This window comes from Dermacentor silvarum, chromosome 10 (assembly GCF_013339745.2).
Source record: "Dermacentor silvarum isolate Dsil-2018 chromosome 10, BIME_Dsil_1.4, whole genome shotgun sequence".
NCBI classification, from domain to species: Eukaryota; Metazoa; Arthropoda; class Arachnida; order Ixodida; family Ixodidae; genus Dermacentor; species Dermacentor silvarum.
Genome location: NC_051163.1, coordinates 134,846,862 through 134,862,696, shown reverse-complemented (window position 1 = coordinate 134,862,696; position 15,835 = coordinate 134,846,862). Strand labels below are relative to the sequence as shown.

The following is a 15,835-nucleotide window of genomic DNA, read 5'->3' as shown; positions in this document are numbered from 1 at the left end:
ACTGCGAGGCTTTCTTTCGAGGAACCCGGTTGGGTTTCCATAGTAGCGAATTGCTACATTTGGGTGGATGTCTCAGTTTCTCTTTAATTACTTCTCTCCACCTAGCGGATTTCCGCTGAACTATTACACCATACACTTGCCTTTGCTTCGAGTTGTCGACAAATTCGACTTCGCCCTGCCATCTGCTAGCCGCCTGGTTAGCTCAGATGGTAGAGCGGCTGCCCCGGAAAGGCGGTGGTCCCGGGTTCGAGTCCCGGACCAGGACGAATTTTTCTTCAACTGCGAGGCTTTCTTTCGAGGAACCCGGTTGGGTTTCCATAGTAGCGAATTGCTACATTTGGGTGGATGTCTCAGTTTCTCTTTAATTACTTCTCTCCACCTAGCGGATTTCCGCTGAACTATTACACCATACACTTGCCTTTGCTTCGAGTTGTCGACAAATTCGACTTCGCCCTGCCATCTGCTAGCCGCCTGGTTAGCTCAGATGGTAGAGCGGCTGCCCCGGAAAGGCGGTGGTCCCGGGTTCGAGTCCCGGACCAGGACGAATTTTTCTTCAACTGCGAGGCTTTCTTTCGAGGAACCCGGTTGGGTTTCCATAGTAGCGAATTGCTACATTTGGGTGGATGTCTCAGTTTCTCTTTAATTACTTCTCTCCACCTAGCGGATTTCCGCTGAACTATTACACCATACACTTGCCTTTGCTTCGAGTTGTCGACAAATTCGACTTCGCCCTGCCATCTGCTAGCCGCCTGGTTAGCTCAGATGGTAGAGCGGCTGCCCCGGAAAGGCGGTGGTCCCGGGTTCGAGTCCCGGACCAGGACGAATTTTTCTTCAACTGCGAGGCTTTCTTTCGAGGAACCCGGTTGGGTTTCCATAGTAGCGAATTGCTACATTTGGGTGGATGTCTCAGTTTCTCTTTAATTACTTCTCTCCACCTAGCGGATTTCCGCTGAACTATTACACCATACACTTGCCTTTGCTTCGAGTTGTCGACAAATTCGACTTCGCCCTGCCATCTGCTAGCCGCCTGGTTAGCTCAGATGGTAGAGCGGCTGCCCCGGAAAGGCGGTGGTCCCGGGTTCGAGTCCCGGACCAGGACGAATTTTTCTTCAACTGCGAGGCTTTCTTTCGAGGAACCCGGTTGGGTTTCCATAGTAGCGAATTGCTACATTTGGGTGGATGTCTCAGTTTCTCTTTAATTACTTCTCTCCACCTAGCGGATTTCCGCTGAACTATTACACCATACACTTGCCTTTGCTTCGAGTTGTCGACAAATTCGACTTCGCCCTGCCATCTGCTAGCCGCCTGGTTAGCTCAGATGGTAGAGCGGCTGCCCCGGAAAGGCGGTGGTCCCGGGTTCGAGTCCCGGACCAGGACGAATTTTTCTTCAACTGCGAGGCTTTCTTTCGAGGAACCCGGTTGGGTTTCCATAGTAGCGAATTGCTACATTTGGGTGGATGTCTCAGTTTCTCTTTAATTACTTCTCTCCACCTAGCGGATTTCCGCTGAACTATTACACCATACACTTGCCTTTGCTTCGAGTTGTCGACAAATTCGACTTCGCCCTGCCATCTGCTAGCCGCCTGGTTAGCTCAGATGGTAGAGCGGCTGCCCCGGAAAGGCGGTGGTCCCGGGTTCGAGTCCCGGACCAGGACGAATTTTTCTTCAACTGCGAGGCTTTCTTTCGAGGAACCCGGTTGGGTTTCCATAGTAGCGAATTGCTACATTTGGGTGGATGTCTCAGTTTCTCTTTAATTACTTCTCTCCACCTAGCGGATTTCCGCTGAACTATTACACCATACACATGCTAAAACTCTATCGAAAACCTGTCAAACACTCGGTATATATACTGAAATTGGCGCGGAAGGGAACGAATGTATGACTAACATGACTGATAGGTCATGACATCAATAAGATCACATGCTCGTCAGTCATGTCATGATTAATGATAGTAAATGCACGTGCGGCGCATACCCGCATTGGATATGCGGGTATCAGCCAGGGACAAGAAAGAAATACCGAAAGAAAGAAATGAGCAACACGAGGACAAGGTCAGAGCTAGAGCCAACGTTTCGACGAGTGGACTTGTCTTCTTCAAGGCGACATATGATCTCCTCGGCACAGTATATATAAGGTAGGGTTCTTATAAAAGGGAGAGAAGGTAAGGTGGGTGTAAGGTGCGTGGGTGAGGTCAACCGGCTAACGTCAACCGGCTAAAACACGACGCTGCCTCAAGTTCCTCCGCCGCCTTTCAGTAGTGCGTCATCTGTCTTTTCAATTCTACACTCTCGCCGCTAACACACTCTCGCTCGTTACCTCACCCACCCACCTTACCTTCGCTCTCTTTTAGAAGAACCCTAGCTATATAGACGTTTTCACGATGGCGCTTCCGACGGTCTGGCGTGGAGAGTATGTGTCAGTGTTGCCTGTTTGGTCTGGACTGTGAGCTTGCCTGGCGCTTGCATTGCGGAGTGGTAGCTTTCCTTCAATGTTTCCGTTTATTTTTGTCAGGAATGGCTTACGCTCGTAAATAATGGCATATATACTCATCAAAAGGCTACAGGCCAGCACTGTGCAGTTTATAGGTGCACAAACAACCAGCGGAAAATAACGATTTCGGGGACTAAGTGTGTCCACAACACCGCCCTCCGCGAGACCACTGCCGCGATGTGGTATGTTCATGCTTCACCGGTTTCCTGCATCACCTGAGGACTTGACATTTCAGTCTACTGTGAACCAATGCACACATCAGTAAAACAATGCATTTTGGTAAACCCTTTTCGGCATATTTCCCAATAGGTTACGAGAATCGTCAACTCTTCGATGCAATATTTTCTCGTATGTAGTGGCAGAGGCTACATTTGTTATTCTTTCAAACACCACTTCATTCCAATGCCTAATACGGGGGTCACACGGCGCACTTTTGATCGTGATCGAGCCTGATCTGGATCGAATTTCTCGGGTGCGATTGGCTTCTTTCCTCAATCTGCGGAAGGTAGCCAATTGTGGTCGAATATTCCGATCCAGATTGGGCTCGATCGCGATCAAAATTGGCCGGGTGACACCGGTATGAAACAAATTGAAGCATTTTGCAAAAGAGCTAGTCGGTAAATACACTTCGCAACGATCTCGAAAAATCGTGCCCTATGGAACATGTAATGTGTCCGTGAAAACGTTGTCTCTGCGTTCACACGCGCCCTGCCCGGTGCTGCATTTAAAGGTAATTTCGAAATCTAGCACCTGGGTTGTATCAGTTCGCCGCAGGTACCGCGCCGCTCGAGCGCTACGCTTCTGCTTTGACATTTGGTTATAAGCCCTCTCCACTGCACCAGATTCAATAAATATTGCATGTTAAGCTGTTCAGTTGCGTAGGAAGCGTATGGAGTAACCACCGCATATATACCAACCGCTGACACGCGTCGGCTGGCCGCCGGCACCTGGTTCTAAGCATTGCCGGACAGCTACGAACGCGCCTGCTTTAGCTAAATGAGGTAACCTTCAACCACGAAACGTAATGGTGACCAGATTCAATCGACGACCACAGTCACGTGTGCCCAGCAATAACAATAATATATATATATATATATATATATATATATATATATATATATATATATTACATTCGAGAGCAGCAAAGAGCGGGCTAAGAAATGCAGCTCCACTAAAGTGAAACCTGGGAAAGCGCGAAGCAGTGATGCGCCGGTGCTGAAGTAGTGCTACAGGCCGGGCGTGATCACGTGCAGCGGACGCCAACAGCCCGGGCCCCTAAAGTGTTTCGCACTTAAAATACCGCTGATTAGCACGCCAGGTCTCGACGAAGCAGACGCGGCTGTGGCCACTACCGACGACGAAACGCCACATACACTGGCTGGGCTTTCTATTGCCATTGCACTACACACTGAGCGCTCACGCGAGCACGTGAAACATGTAACAAGTCAAGCGGCACAAGAGGCGCAAGACAAGCGAAGCGGAAGAAAGCAGTCGAAATAATTCTCGGAGAAGATCACACATCCGAAGTGCGGCCAGCCTGTTCTCTCAAGGACAACAGTCCAAAATGGCGGCATAGCATGTTCTGACGCTAGACGTCGCCCGTGTCGGGCAATGGCGAAAATCGCGGCGAAAATTATGGCGAAAATTATGCTTAAAATCGGATATATTGGCGGGTTTGGAAGTTAACCAAAGATCAGTAGGCCGGTTGGCTTTGGGAGCACACGGTAATACAACAAATGAGGCAGTGCATGGAGACATGGGTTGGGCCTCTTTTGAAGTCAGAGAAGCACAAAGCAAAATTAGTTTTGAAGAAAGGCTCAGGAACATGGATGAAAATAAATGGGCAGCTAAAGTGCACAAGTATCTCTACATGAAAAGCGTGGACACAGAATGGAGGAAGAGGTCAAGGAAGTTGGCAACCAAGTACAGGATAATCGAAACTGTAAATAGACAACCAGGGGTCATCAGAAAGAAAGTGAGAGAAATAGAGACCGTGAATTGGATGCAAAGAATGGAAACGAAAAGGACAAGTGGAGATTTACAAGAATGAGAAGAAAGAAATTAGAAGGGAAAATCTGTACGATAACACAAAGGGCAGTGCCTTGCTATTTGAGGCTCGAGCCGGTTGCCTAAGGACGAAAACATATCGGAACAAATATTCGGAATTAGATGAGACATGTGTATGCTGCAGTAAAGATCCAGAGACCACTCAGCACATCCTAATGAAATGCGACGGGATCCACCCAGCGAGAACCGTAGGTAACGTGCAACTCCCAGAAGCGCTTGGGTTTAAAGTGGAAGGAAACATAAACAGATCAGCCGTAGAGATCAGCAAGAGACGATTAGAGTACTGGTGGAAAAAAAGTAGGGAAAAGATGGATGCGACCTGATCTCTTAAAATCATAGGCAGCGGTACAAGGTAAATTTTTGAAAAAGAAAAATAATGATAGGTATACAAAAATGCAAGATAAAGAACATGTATAGTATACCTGATTAAATCAAGCAGGCTAGGTGACTATTTGTCGCCGCCCCGTTTCAAAGGGGATGCCAATAAATCATCATCATCATCATCGGCGCTACTCAAACGTCGGTTTGTGAAAAGGTCTATATAATGTGCCGAGGAGAGCATATGTCGCCTTGAAGAAGACAGGTCCACTTGTCGAAACGTTGGCTCCAGCTCTCACCTTGTTCTAGTCTTGCTCATCGTCTTTAATTTCCATCTCCCGCATTCCCCGTGTTTTCCCCGAAAGAAAGAAAGAAAGAAAGAGCGAGATCCGACCAATCAGGGTCATTTTATGTGTCTCAGGGAGGGAAGTAAAGGGGGTTGGCGCGGCTCCGCCGGGCTTCCCTCGCCTCAGATCAGTTTCCGGCCGGATGGGAAGGCTCCGCGTGGTGCGGTCCGCGAGGAGCAGGCTGAGTTTGAGCAACAGCGCCGTGAACTCGCTCGGAAAAGGGCTCGTCGTCGACATGCCCATTCTAGCGTGAGGGCTTCCGATACCCATGCGAAACATCAGCGAACAGCCGCGGACCCTGAGTTGCGGAAGCATGATGTTGAGGCCAAACGTCAGCGAAGATCCGCCGACCCTGAGTTTAAGGCAAACGAAACGGACGCCTGGACAGCGTCGTCTTGCCACAAGCTTCGCTTACCCCTATTTTCTCGACAGGGGAAGGGCTGGTGATTTTTATTTCTTTTTTTTTTACTTATTTGCATTGTTTTGTCATGTTTTTGTGTTTTTAGTAGAGGTGCAGCTGTCTCTAATTCTGTGTGTCTGTCTCGTTACTCGTCGTTTGGTCCTGTGTATATTCTGGCGCTGTCTATTACTTGATGATGAAGAACCAACTAGCCCAAAAACACGTCCTTACTAATTTTGAGGCATATTACTTTTTTATTTCTTTATCTTTTATTGTTATGTCATGCTCCCCCTCAGGCGAGCTATGAGCGAATACAAGACGATAAACATTAATGAAGGGTACGCCACAGACAAGCCACAAAAAGACTGAGAGAAAATGAAGGAAGGCAAAAGAAAGTGGACAAAATGTGAAGAAATGAAAGGAAGAAAAGCTTACGCAGTCTTCGTAGCTTTGACTCAATGTACATATAACTGACAAGATTGTAAAAGCAGCTCCATTGCCTTGCACCGAACTAAGAGAAGCGAAGTGTACTTCCCACAGTGCAACGGAGATGAGAGTAGTGGTTGCGTCGTGACTTGGAATATGCAACGGAACGATGACGGTGTTTGAACAAAATCATTATCATCATCATTAGATAGCGGCGAATATAGCCACTGCCTTGGCGGCGGTCGATGTTGGTCGCGTTGCTCGCTCGCTCGTTCTGAACGTTTTGCTTCCGCGGTTTCGGCGCGGCATTCCCGTCGCAGTTAAGCAGGAAGATTGAGATGGTCAGACGGAGGAGCCGCACCTTTGACCAAGTCTGTCAGACGTGTTTTATCTGCGGAAGAAGAGACTCGCATGCAGTGACGTCAACCACCATGCGTCATCATGTGAAGCAAGATTGTACCATTTTTCACTATATTGTCACGTAGTAGTGACGCTGAAGTAAACAGTCGTAAAACTGTGTATGACGAAACTAATTCTTTATTCGGCGAACCTGTGCCCACAAAAGCAAACTACACTCGAAGCACAACGAAAGCGGCGAACACAGTCGGCGGTCGTCGAAATGTGATCCGCGGTGAAACGCGTCGGCTTTTATGCCGGAGTCATCGAAGGTTCCAGATTAATCCCTGATGCCCGCGTATCTTCCAGAAAGTTCTAGGCAATTCGCGTTGGTCATGCAGTCAGATAACATAAGCGTCGGTGAAAACAGGCAACGGAATGAAGCATCGATAACGTTCTAGAAACTTCCGATACAGGCGCGTCCTGCGCCGAGCGATAACGTTTAACATTTGTTAGCCGGTGGAAAGCGGCCACCGGTGAAAGATAAACATGTATACGTGTCAATATGACCGCACCCTGCATTCCCACATGCAGTATCTCGTGTGATAGACGGCAGTTCCCACTACATTTCGCCAACACAGCAAGTGAACGTTGTTATAGCATGCGGTACCCGCCGTGGTTTCTTAGTGGTTATGGTGTTGGGCTGCTAAGCACGAAGTCGCGGGATCAAACACCGGCCACGGCAGCCGCGTTTCGACGGGGGCGAATTGCGAAAACACCCGTGTACACAATCAGATTTAGGTACACGTTAAAGAACCGCAGTTGCTCCAAATTATTCCGAAGTCCTCCACTACGGCGTGTCTCATAACCAGATTGTGGTTTTGACACGTAAGGCCCCATTATTTATATTTAATTTAGCATGCAGTTTAGGGCATTTGGTGTTATGATATTATAACTTTAACACCACTAGTAGAGCCGCTGGTACTTTTATGTCGCCGCATATATGCGGCCACACCTCAAAGGAATATGGTCTATACTTCTATACCTCTATAACATTCTTAATACTGTGAAAAAGTTTTTACACAGAGAGCTTGCCAGCGAATAAAATTAATCTGTGCCGAGAGTAATTTGAATCGCCGCCTGCTTTGTTCAGCATACTGGGTCACTTACTGTGATAACGTACACAATAATACGTCCATTTAACTTGAAAGAAGGCTTGAGTTATCTTCTTCTACCCCTTGCCTATACCAACGAAGACTGCCACACTCGAAAGCAGTCAGCGCCCCCTCTAGGAATGGAACTTGTGTAATCTGGCTTTGCAATCACTTACTGTTTGCAGTTCGTGCATTTTCCTTGGCTGGGCCAAGTTTATAATTCGCTCCCACCTCTTCCTAACCACTTCTGTCCTGGATTATGAGATTTTTATCGAGCTTCTCTATTAGCAATCGAGCAAACTTGCGTCGAGACTTGTATTGCTTCTTTATTCGCACATGCTTGTGTGTACACACGCCCATCACGGCGATGCGGTGCTTGCAGGTTGCCACTTTGTTCAACGGCGATAGGCACACACGTTTCGGTCTGAGCCATTCGCCGAAAATGCTGGACTTTTTGCTATCGGGAAACGGAGATGCCAAGAATCGGTCCACCGAGTTCAAGCAGGCCACGGAGAAGCTGTTCGCCAACATTAGCTTCCCTTCCATCGGCATCATGGGCCTCGTGAAGAGGGCCAACGACTTCGCGCACGATCCCAAACTAGCCATCTGGTACAAGGCGAGCATATCTTCTGGTAGCCCACCGTTACAACGCGGTAGACACCTTGCACTTGCGCAGCGACTACCTTTAACATATCCAATACAATGCGTTTCCTTTTAGTTACTAGAAAGTTTTGAGATCGCATGGATTACATACGCTGTTCACACAGTTCCGCTTGATTACCTGAAGAATTAGACATTACTTGACGCACGACAAATTGCACTATCGAGGGGCTTAATTGAAAAGATTCACTTATTAATTTCTTTACTTATTCGCCTTGGGTCCATGTGTCAGCTGCGAAATTAAAGCCTTAACTGTAGTCAAACCATGTGGGCTTATCAAAAATGCTAAGACTATAGTGCCACTCTCGAGATAGAGTGGGGAACAACAAGATATGGCATTTTACATTTTGGGTCCTATGAACTCTTGAACACGCACGGCCATGTTAGGTTATTCACACTTGGGTAACTCACGCACCAAGCACACAGTTTCCATATTTCAGGAATCTATCACAAGGAAACCATTGCGCCAACCAGTATGTCAAAATAAAAGGCTTAGCATGCTACTACACATTTAATATGTAACAACAGATCTAAGGACAAGAAAAAAGAACACACACGCATCCACTCGCACGCAAACTCGAAAAGTGGCAGTAATGAGTACCATGAAATAAACAAGGTGTAAAGTGGAGCTCTATGGCGCCATCAATGAACAAAGTGTTATCCTTCAAGGAATGACGTGAAGCGTATAGCGCAGGACATGCCTGGCGGCTGTTCTTAGCAACATCTATTTACCACAATTAGATACAAACATGTCGGAACGCCTCACATGTGTGAACATGTGTGAACTCATGGCCGTAGATAAACTGTATGTACCGTATCACTGATTATAGAGGCTGACGGCCAATCGCGAATTCTAGTTATCTTACTAGGCGTTAGAACGTTGCCTCAGTATCCTGCATAATAATATTTAGAATACTGTAGCAAGCTGTCGGCTAATGCCTTCAATCATTTCTTGCATGCCATCCCTATCTATGCCATCTGCAAAGCGCAGTTTACCGAGATGTCGCCATATACAGCCACAAAAAGTCCTGATGCTTCTTTTCAACAGTTTGTTTCAATCTCACCTTAATTATTGCCATTTAGTTTGAGCTACTACCACTCAAGAAAATCTGCACAAAATTGATGCCTTGCAAAAAAGTTCTTCAAACGACCCTAGTTACTTTCATACACATGAATTTTTTGTGAAATATAGCGTTATGCCAATCGCAACAATATACGATTGCCGACAGCGTAGAGCATATAAACAAGAGTTCAAAACGGGATCGGGTTTTCTTAAGCAACATGCCAAGTTACAAAACAATACCAGTATATATGCAACACGCAAAAATGAATCCTGGAAAGTACCAACAGTAAGAACAACATATGGACAACAGGCGCTTCGTAATAATCTACCGAGATTACTAAATAGATTAAACAGCGAAACGATTCAATTGTAAAACACGACCTTTAAAGCTATTCGTAGTTATTTCAACTTACGCTAGATAAAGTTCTTTGCATGTGTTCTTATCTGAGCAAACATTGTTGTCGGTCTGGTGCCTTTTTTTTTCTTTTTCTGTTTTCTTTTTTTTTTTTTGGGGGGGGGGGGGGCAATTGTATGTTTGTTATGGTTTAGTTATTGCTCTGCGTCAATCAAACATATGTTTGCATAATAATGTATACCTTCTGCTTTTTTCTTTTACGTCTTTGTAGAAGAATATTTGTCTGTATGGAGATATGTGAATGTATTTCATGCATTCCTGTAAGAGGGTATAACGTTATTGGCTTTTCTTTTTTTTTTTTGTACACAACTTTCTTTTTGGTATTTGTGTAATTTTTGTAAATTTATTATAATTTCACAAATGACATAGGCTGATTGTTCCTAAGTCAGTGCCGTCAATACGAATGCGGGGGTGTCGAAATGACAGCTTTTTCCGCACGCTCCTTCGTTCACTGCGCTGTACTGATGCGAAAAATAAACATCATTGTCATTTTCATTCTTCATTATATTTCAAATTTAATCCTTCCCAATGTAAGGCTTGAATACGTGTTCTAAGTATCCAGTAAACAGCATCGCATCGATTGTATCTACTGTACGACCCCCTTTTTTTTATCGGTATTCGCCGCTTTTCCTGTAAAGAATTAATGTAGCTGTGGAATCCTTAAAAATATTTGTTATGACATTCGTATATTGGCAAGCATACATTGTTCCTCTTTTTCCTGTGAGCATTTTGACTGGCTAAGCAGTGTTACAATCATGTCGTTCACGTGAACCCGACAGAAGCGGATAAATTCGGCTTGTTGGCCTGGAATCAGCCTGTCACGCTTACGTAAACGCTAGCCGGTCGGGCTGAGCGAGGGTCGAGCGGGTTGAGTCAGCCCGACTGCATGAGGTAGGTCAGCCCCAGCTAACCAGTGTCAGTGCTTTTGACTGATACAGAGGTCAACGTCCTTAAAAGGTGATGCAGTTGCTGTCGCGTGTTGTTTAAGTATATATTAGCCGCTGTTTCCACAAATAAAAGTTGTAAGCTAGTCCTCCCCGTATTCTTCTCACGCTATTGAAAATCTTTACTACGGCATACCGACTGGCCCGAATGGCCACGATGGCTTAGCCCAACCTTTTTGCAGCGAGCGTATAAACGCAGTAGGGTCGGGCCAGCCAGCTCCGAGCGGTACCTCTGTAACGCGGCAATCTATGTTATGTGAAGCACTGTGCAGGGCAAGCTCATCGTAACAATGGGCTTCTTCGATTAAGCAGTACTGTCCGCAAACCGACCACGGCTTGTGGTCTGACTAGCCCTTACAGAAGAGCACTTCACAGTCACGTGATCCAGCTGTTGTTGACGGTCCGAGGTTTCACTCCAAAGCACCGTGACCGGAACTCATTCTCCGGGCGGTCATCGTCTGCTCGTAGCTACTCGCAGATAGCACTACTCAGCGAACTCATTAACTGTGGCCTCCGATATGGTGCTGCCTCAGAGACCACGTCACTGACACAACTATAAAGCTTGCATAGTGCAATCGCAGCCTGAGTGCATAGAACGTGCTCGCAACGCACAGTTTTCGTCGCGCTCTCGCTATTTGTGCCGCTTAACCGCTGTAAATAAGCTAGTTCATTGCCGCAAAATTTAAGCGGAATTCCCACACGGAACGCTAGCAAAATCGCGATCTTTCCAAGTCGCTGTTCAGGCAGAAAGTGCCCACCGATGTCTCCAACGCTCGTGAGACCATCTACGAAAAGCCCGACGGGTACCTGAGACAGAGCGCGTGTACACCGACTACAAATCCTGCACATCAAAACGCAAACGCTCCAACCTGGTAGCAGAAGAGATAACCGGCGAAGCTACAATTGTGAAGCTACCAGCATGAAATGGTCACATACGATATGACATGCTTCCTCGCTCACCAGCTTCACTCACCTGAAAAGCGAAATCCACCTGTTTACTGCACATAACGCAATGAGCATGATATATTTAGCGAAACGCATCAAGAAAAGCAACCTTATGCTCCTAATCGCCGTGATTTTCTCTTAATGAAACACGAAAACTGAAGCTGCAACATTTTCACGGCTCATGAAAAGTCAGCATGTTTTGCACACAAAGCGCCGATATGGCAGACCCGATAGCTGACTGTACAATATTTGCTCTCTGGAACGCGCAAAGTACGCAGAAGCACACGGCATTTTATTGCAATAGCAATTATATGGACACTCAACGAGGATTTCTGCCGTCGGCTTCGCCGTCGCCGTCGCCGTGAGGTTCCGTATGACATCAACGGCGATGAAATCGTCGCCGCGCGCCGGGCGCTGTGCGAGTGAAAGGGCGCAAGGGACGCACCCTTTCACGGGGAGCGAACGCACGGCGGAGAACAAACGCGCGTTCTGCGCCGTGCTCCTTGAAGGGCTGCAGAATTAAGCATCTCTTTCCTCCTTTACAATCACCATATATAGAGAGAGCAAACGCGACTGATTCCGTCGCGCGAAAGGCCGTGGGGGACGGGAGGGAGGGAGGAGAGCGGAGGGGAGGCGACGCTTAGCTGCGGCACCAAATGCGTAATTATATAAAAACGTTGCGAGGCGAGAAGGTGGTAAAGACTTCCGACGCTGCTCGACGAGTTTCCCGTTCTCATCTCGTCGAAAACCTCCGAGCCGCCCCCAGAGGCCGTTGCAACAGTCACCAACGCCGCGCGCGTTCGGTGCGAACGCGGGCAAAACGGCGACGGCGTCGACAACAGTTCTGCGCGTTGATGGTGCTGCTGCATGTCCAAGTTTATACAGCTGATAAAACTACTATCCTTACTCCGTATAGCTCTCTACTAATTAGCTATCGCAATTCATGCTTCGCCTTTCGGGTGCAACCGCTACATTTTTTCAGAATGCGGTCATCTGCTAGCTGCTTGCTCTCGTCCGACCAAATATCTACTGACAGCTCCGAGAGCACGCGGACCGTACGCGACTTCCGGTCTGCCATACAGGAACGCAATTCCGGCAGCTATCGGTCTGGTGGGTGGAGCTTCCAAAGCTGTCCGAACAAAATGCAATGTGGCAAAGCAGTCCAGGACTGTCAGGTACTGATAATCTAAGAGGTGCAATAAGACCCACGGAATAAAGCTGATGCAGACGGCTGCGGGAAACAGAAACTCAGTTCGAACAGGTTGATGACTCGGCTTGACGCGGCGTGCCGTTGTTGAGAATGGTCAGAAGCGAGTTCATGTAAACGCATGGGGCTCAGTGAGCCCGATTTCTGAGTCATGTAAACGTAGCCAAAGCTATCACTCCGGGCAAGGCGCGCCCTTCGTGTATCAAAACTTTCGCGAATGTTGTCGCCTATTGTATTACAAAAGAACCATGGCTGTAATGAGATTACATGCGCAACCCGAATAGTCGTGTACATTATAGAACGCAAGTGAGCATCAGCGATTACGCCGGATTTTACGATGAGTCATGCACAAAAAATCACAGCATATCCATGAAGTGAATGATGATGAGTGGGCGAAGCACCGGGGGATCATTCGGGTAAACCACAGCTATGGACGAGAGATAGAGAGCGCGTGTCGGGAACGAGAGAGAAAATTACACCATCTTCCCATAGTGGAACCCTGAGTAGTATGCGAAGCAGCCACGCGGTCGCCTCAAGGTAGTTTTATCAGCTGTATAAACTTGGACATGCAGCAGCACCAGCAACGCACAGAACTGTTGTCGACGCCGTCAGCGTTTTGCCCGCGTTCGCACCGAACGCGCGCAAAGTGGAACCGGAACCGGAAGTGGAACCCGAAATGGAACCGCAACGCCATCTAGTGAACACTTCATAAAACTACAGGTGGCTACGGACACACAACGCCATCTATAGAGTAATTCATAAACTAGAGGTGGCTACATACTACTACTACTACTACTACTACTACTACTACTACTACTACTACTACTACTACAGAGGAGGGAACGACCCACACCCTAAGGAGCTTCGCCCCTAAAAAAATGCTGTGGCTTAACTTAGTTATGCCTGGGTGTGCGTGGCGAGAGGTACGGTTAATCTTATTGTTTAGCTTGCTTCTCTCTATGGTTACATCCTTATCATTTAGCTTCATACGTCTGAGTGTTTAGGTTTGGTTGTTAACTCTCGTTAAGTTATCGTTACATTAAAGCCTAGACATTTTTTAAAGTGTAACCCATTTATTTTGAGTCTTCATCTTGTCGTTTCTCAATTGCCACAAAGAGTGCCCGATGGTCGGTGAGGCGGGACGATAGGGGGTTGTCGTCCAGAGACTTGAACACGTTTCGGGTGCATCCTGATCTGAATGCACTCGCCTGGCAGCTTCGTACTTACGACGCTTCTCGAGGCATGCGGCTCGTTCTTCCTCCATCTCCTCGGCTCACTGCCTGCTCTTGGTTTCGTTCCGGCGACGAACTTGAAAACGGGGGTACCAGCGAATACAGAAGGACGCGTACACAAGGAAAAGGCGTCGAAGACTGGCTTCTTTCAGTCTCTCCGACTCACTTCCCATATCTGCCGACGAAGCCCAGCGAGCCGCCCCTTCTAAATATACAATGCAAAGCTGGCTCTTCCTCTGTTGCAACGCGGTTTCACCGGCTCCTCCTCTGACACCATGCCAAATGCAAGCGGCGAACGCTTGCAACACAACTGCGGCGACGGCGGCGCGTCGCCACGCCGTGGTAACTCGAGCAGACGACGCCAGATGGCGCGGTGAGCGGCGCTGCCAGCTGCGGCGGTTGCTAGGCAATGGCTCAGGTCGTGGTGCGGCCACCGGCCACAGCAAAACGGTGAGAATGCGGCCAATTTTGTAGCTCTCGCTACAAAAAAAAAAAAGCCGGCAGATCCCACGCCCTGTAGGAATCGATGTTATGCGAAGCAGTGTGTGCGGAGCATACCAAGTTATCGAAAAGACCATGAGAGCACCAAGACGTAGGCGGCTTTTCCATGACCTACATGACACGCATGTCGTGACATTCACGTCATGGGTCCTCAGGAGTCCCTTTAACAACGCCTAGGAGACCTTACGGCGAAAACCTTAGCCATGCTCATGACCATGACTTCAACCATTGACCTTTAGGCTTTTCCTTCACTTAGTATCTGTAACGAATTGGGTTCGTGTCTTATTTAACCGGCCGAGGTGTTGCCTCGGGGCAGAAAGAAACAAAGCCAGCTGCAAATTAACAAGCACAAAAACCACACTTTATATATAAAAAAAAACATCAACCAATACAGAGCAGGGACAAGATATTAATTCACTGAATCTCAACGTGAGTTGGCTGATACTATGATAACCAACCTAAAGTGCAACCTTGTGCACGCAACAAACAGCGCGAGGTTCAGCACAACGCTCTCAAGCTGAACGCGGTGGACGCGAAGGCTATACAAAGTCCGGGTTCGGCTCACTCAAGTCGTGAAAGAAAGTTCACCGCTGTTAAGTTCCTGCTCGAAATGGTCTGGCTGACAAGGTATAGGAGCGACACTCACAGACGCTCGAGGACGGCCGAGCCGTGCAGTTGTCTGGTCGTAGCAACGCCGCCCCGTCTTCGCAAACCAAGAGAGACGCCACAGGTCGCCGGGAAAGCGCTTTGCGTCTGGGTGGAGGCCTCTGTGAGCCCGGGTCCAGGAGCCCGTCAAGCCCGTACCTCCGCACCCCAGCAGCCTTCCTCGAACGGTCCCTGCTTAAGACGTGCCCGGTAGACACCAGGCCATCGGGGAAACATCGATGAGGTTGGGTGAAGGCCTTGTACGCTCGGGTCCTTCTGGCCCTACGCGCGTACACCTCCGCACCCCAGCAGCCGATGGAGATGGAGAGCCTTGAAGTTACTGGCACATACCCACTCTGGGGGATTGGCCAAGAACCGGGTAGTTTGAAATAACAATCAGAAGGGAGCTGTATAAATCAAAACAAACATAAATGTGGGAATATATGCGCATCTGAGAATGAATAATTAGAATATATCAAATGACTTGAATAGAATAAGGAGTAAATGATGAATTAAAAAAAAGAAGTAGATAGCAAGTCATCAAATTTGTAAAAATATTTCGGTACCCTAAGCCGTGATTCTGTCATCTAAATCTTTCTGACCCTGTAATGTAATTTTGGGTGGCATCGAGAACCTTCCTGTCGCTGTGCCCAAGGGTAGAGGCCCCCAATGATAATAAATTTTG

The 15,835-nt window shown here is 47.7% G+C and overlaps 6 non-coding genes across 6 annotated transcripts; all 6 read left to right on the top strand.

The window, feature by feature from the left end:
• The first annotated feature begins 191 nt into the window (after nt 1-191).
• On the top strand, nt 192-266 carry Trnas-gga (transfer RNA serine (anticodon GGA)). Its single transcript has one exon. It is a non-coding gene; the product is annotated as a tRNA-Ser (tRNA).
• A 203-nt stretch (nt 267-469) lies between these two features.
• On the top strand, nt 470-544 carry Trnas-gga (transfer RNA serine (anticodon GGA)). The gene has a single exon. It is a non-coding gene; the product is annotated as a tRNA-Ser (tRNA).
• Nucleotides 545-747: 203 nt separating this feature from the next.
• Trnas-gga (transfer RNA serine (anticodon GGA)) lies at nt 748-822 on the top strand. The gene has a single exon. It is a non-coding gene; the product is annotated as a tRNA-Ser (tRNA).
• A 203-nt stretch (nt 823-1,025) lies between these two features.
• Trnas-gga (transfer RNA serine (anticodon GGA)) lies at nt 1,026-1,100 on the top strand. Its single transcript has one exon. It is a non-coding gene; the product is annotated as a tRNA-Ser (tRNA).
• Nucleotides 1,101-1,303: 203 nt separating this feature from the next.
• On the top strand, nt 1,304-1,378 carry Trnas-gga (transfer RNA serine (anticodon GGA)). Its single transcript has one exon. It is a non-coding gene; the product is annotated as a tRNA-Ser (tRNA).
• Nucleotides 1,379-1,581: 203 nt separating this feature from the next.
• Nucleotides 1,582-1,656, top strand: Trnas-gga (transfer RNA serine (anticodon GGA)). Its single transcript has one exon. It is a non-coding gene; the product is annotated as a tRNA-Ser (tRNA).
• The last annotated feature ends 14,179 nt before the right edge of the window (nt 1,657-15,835 follow it).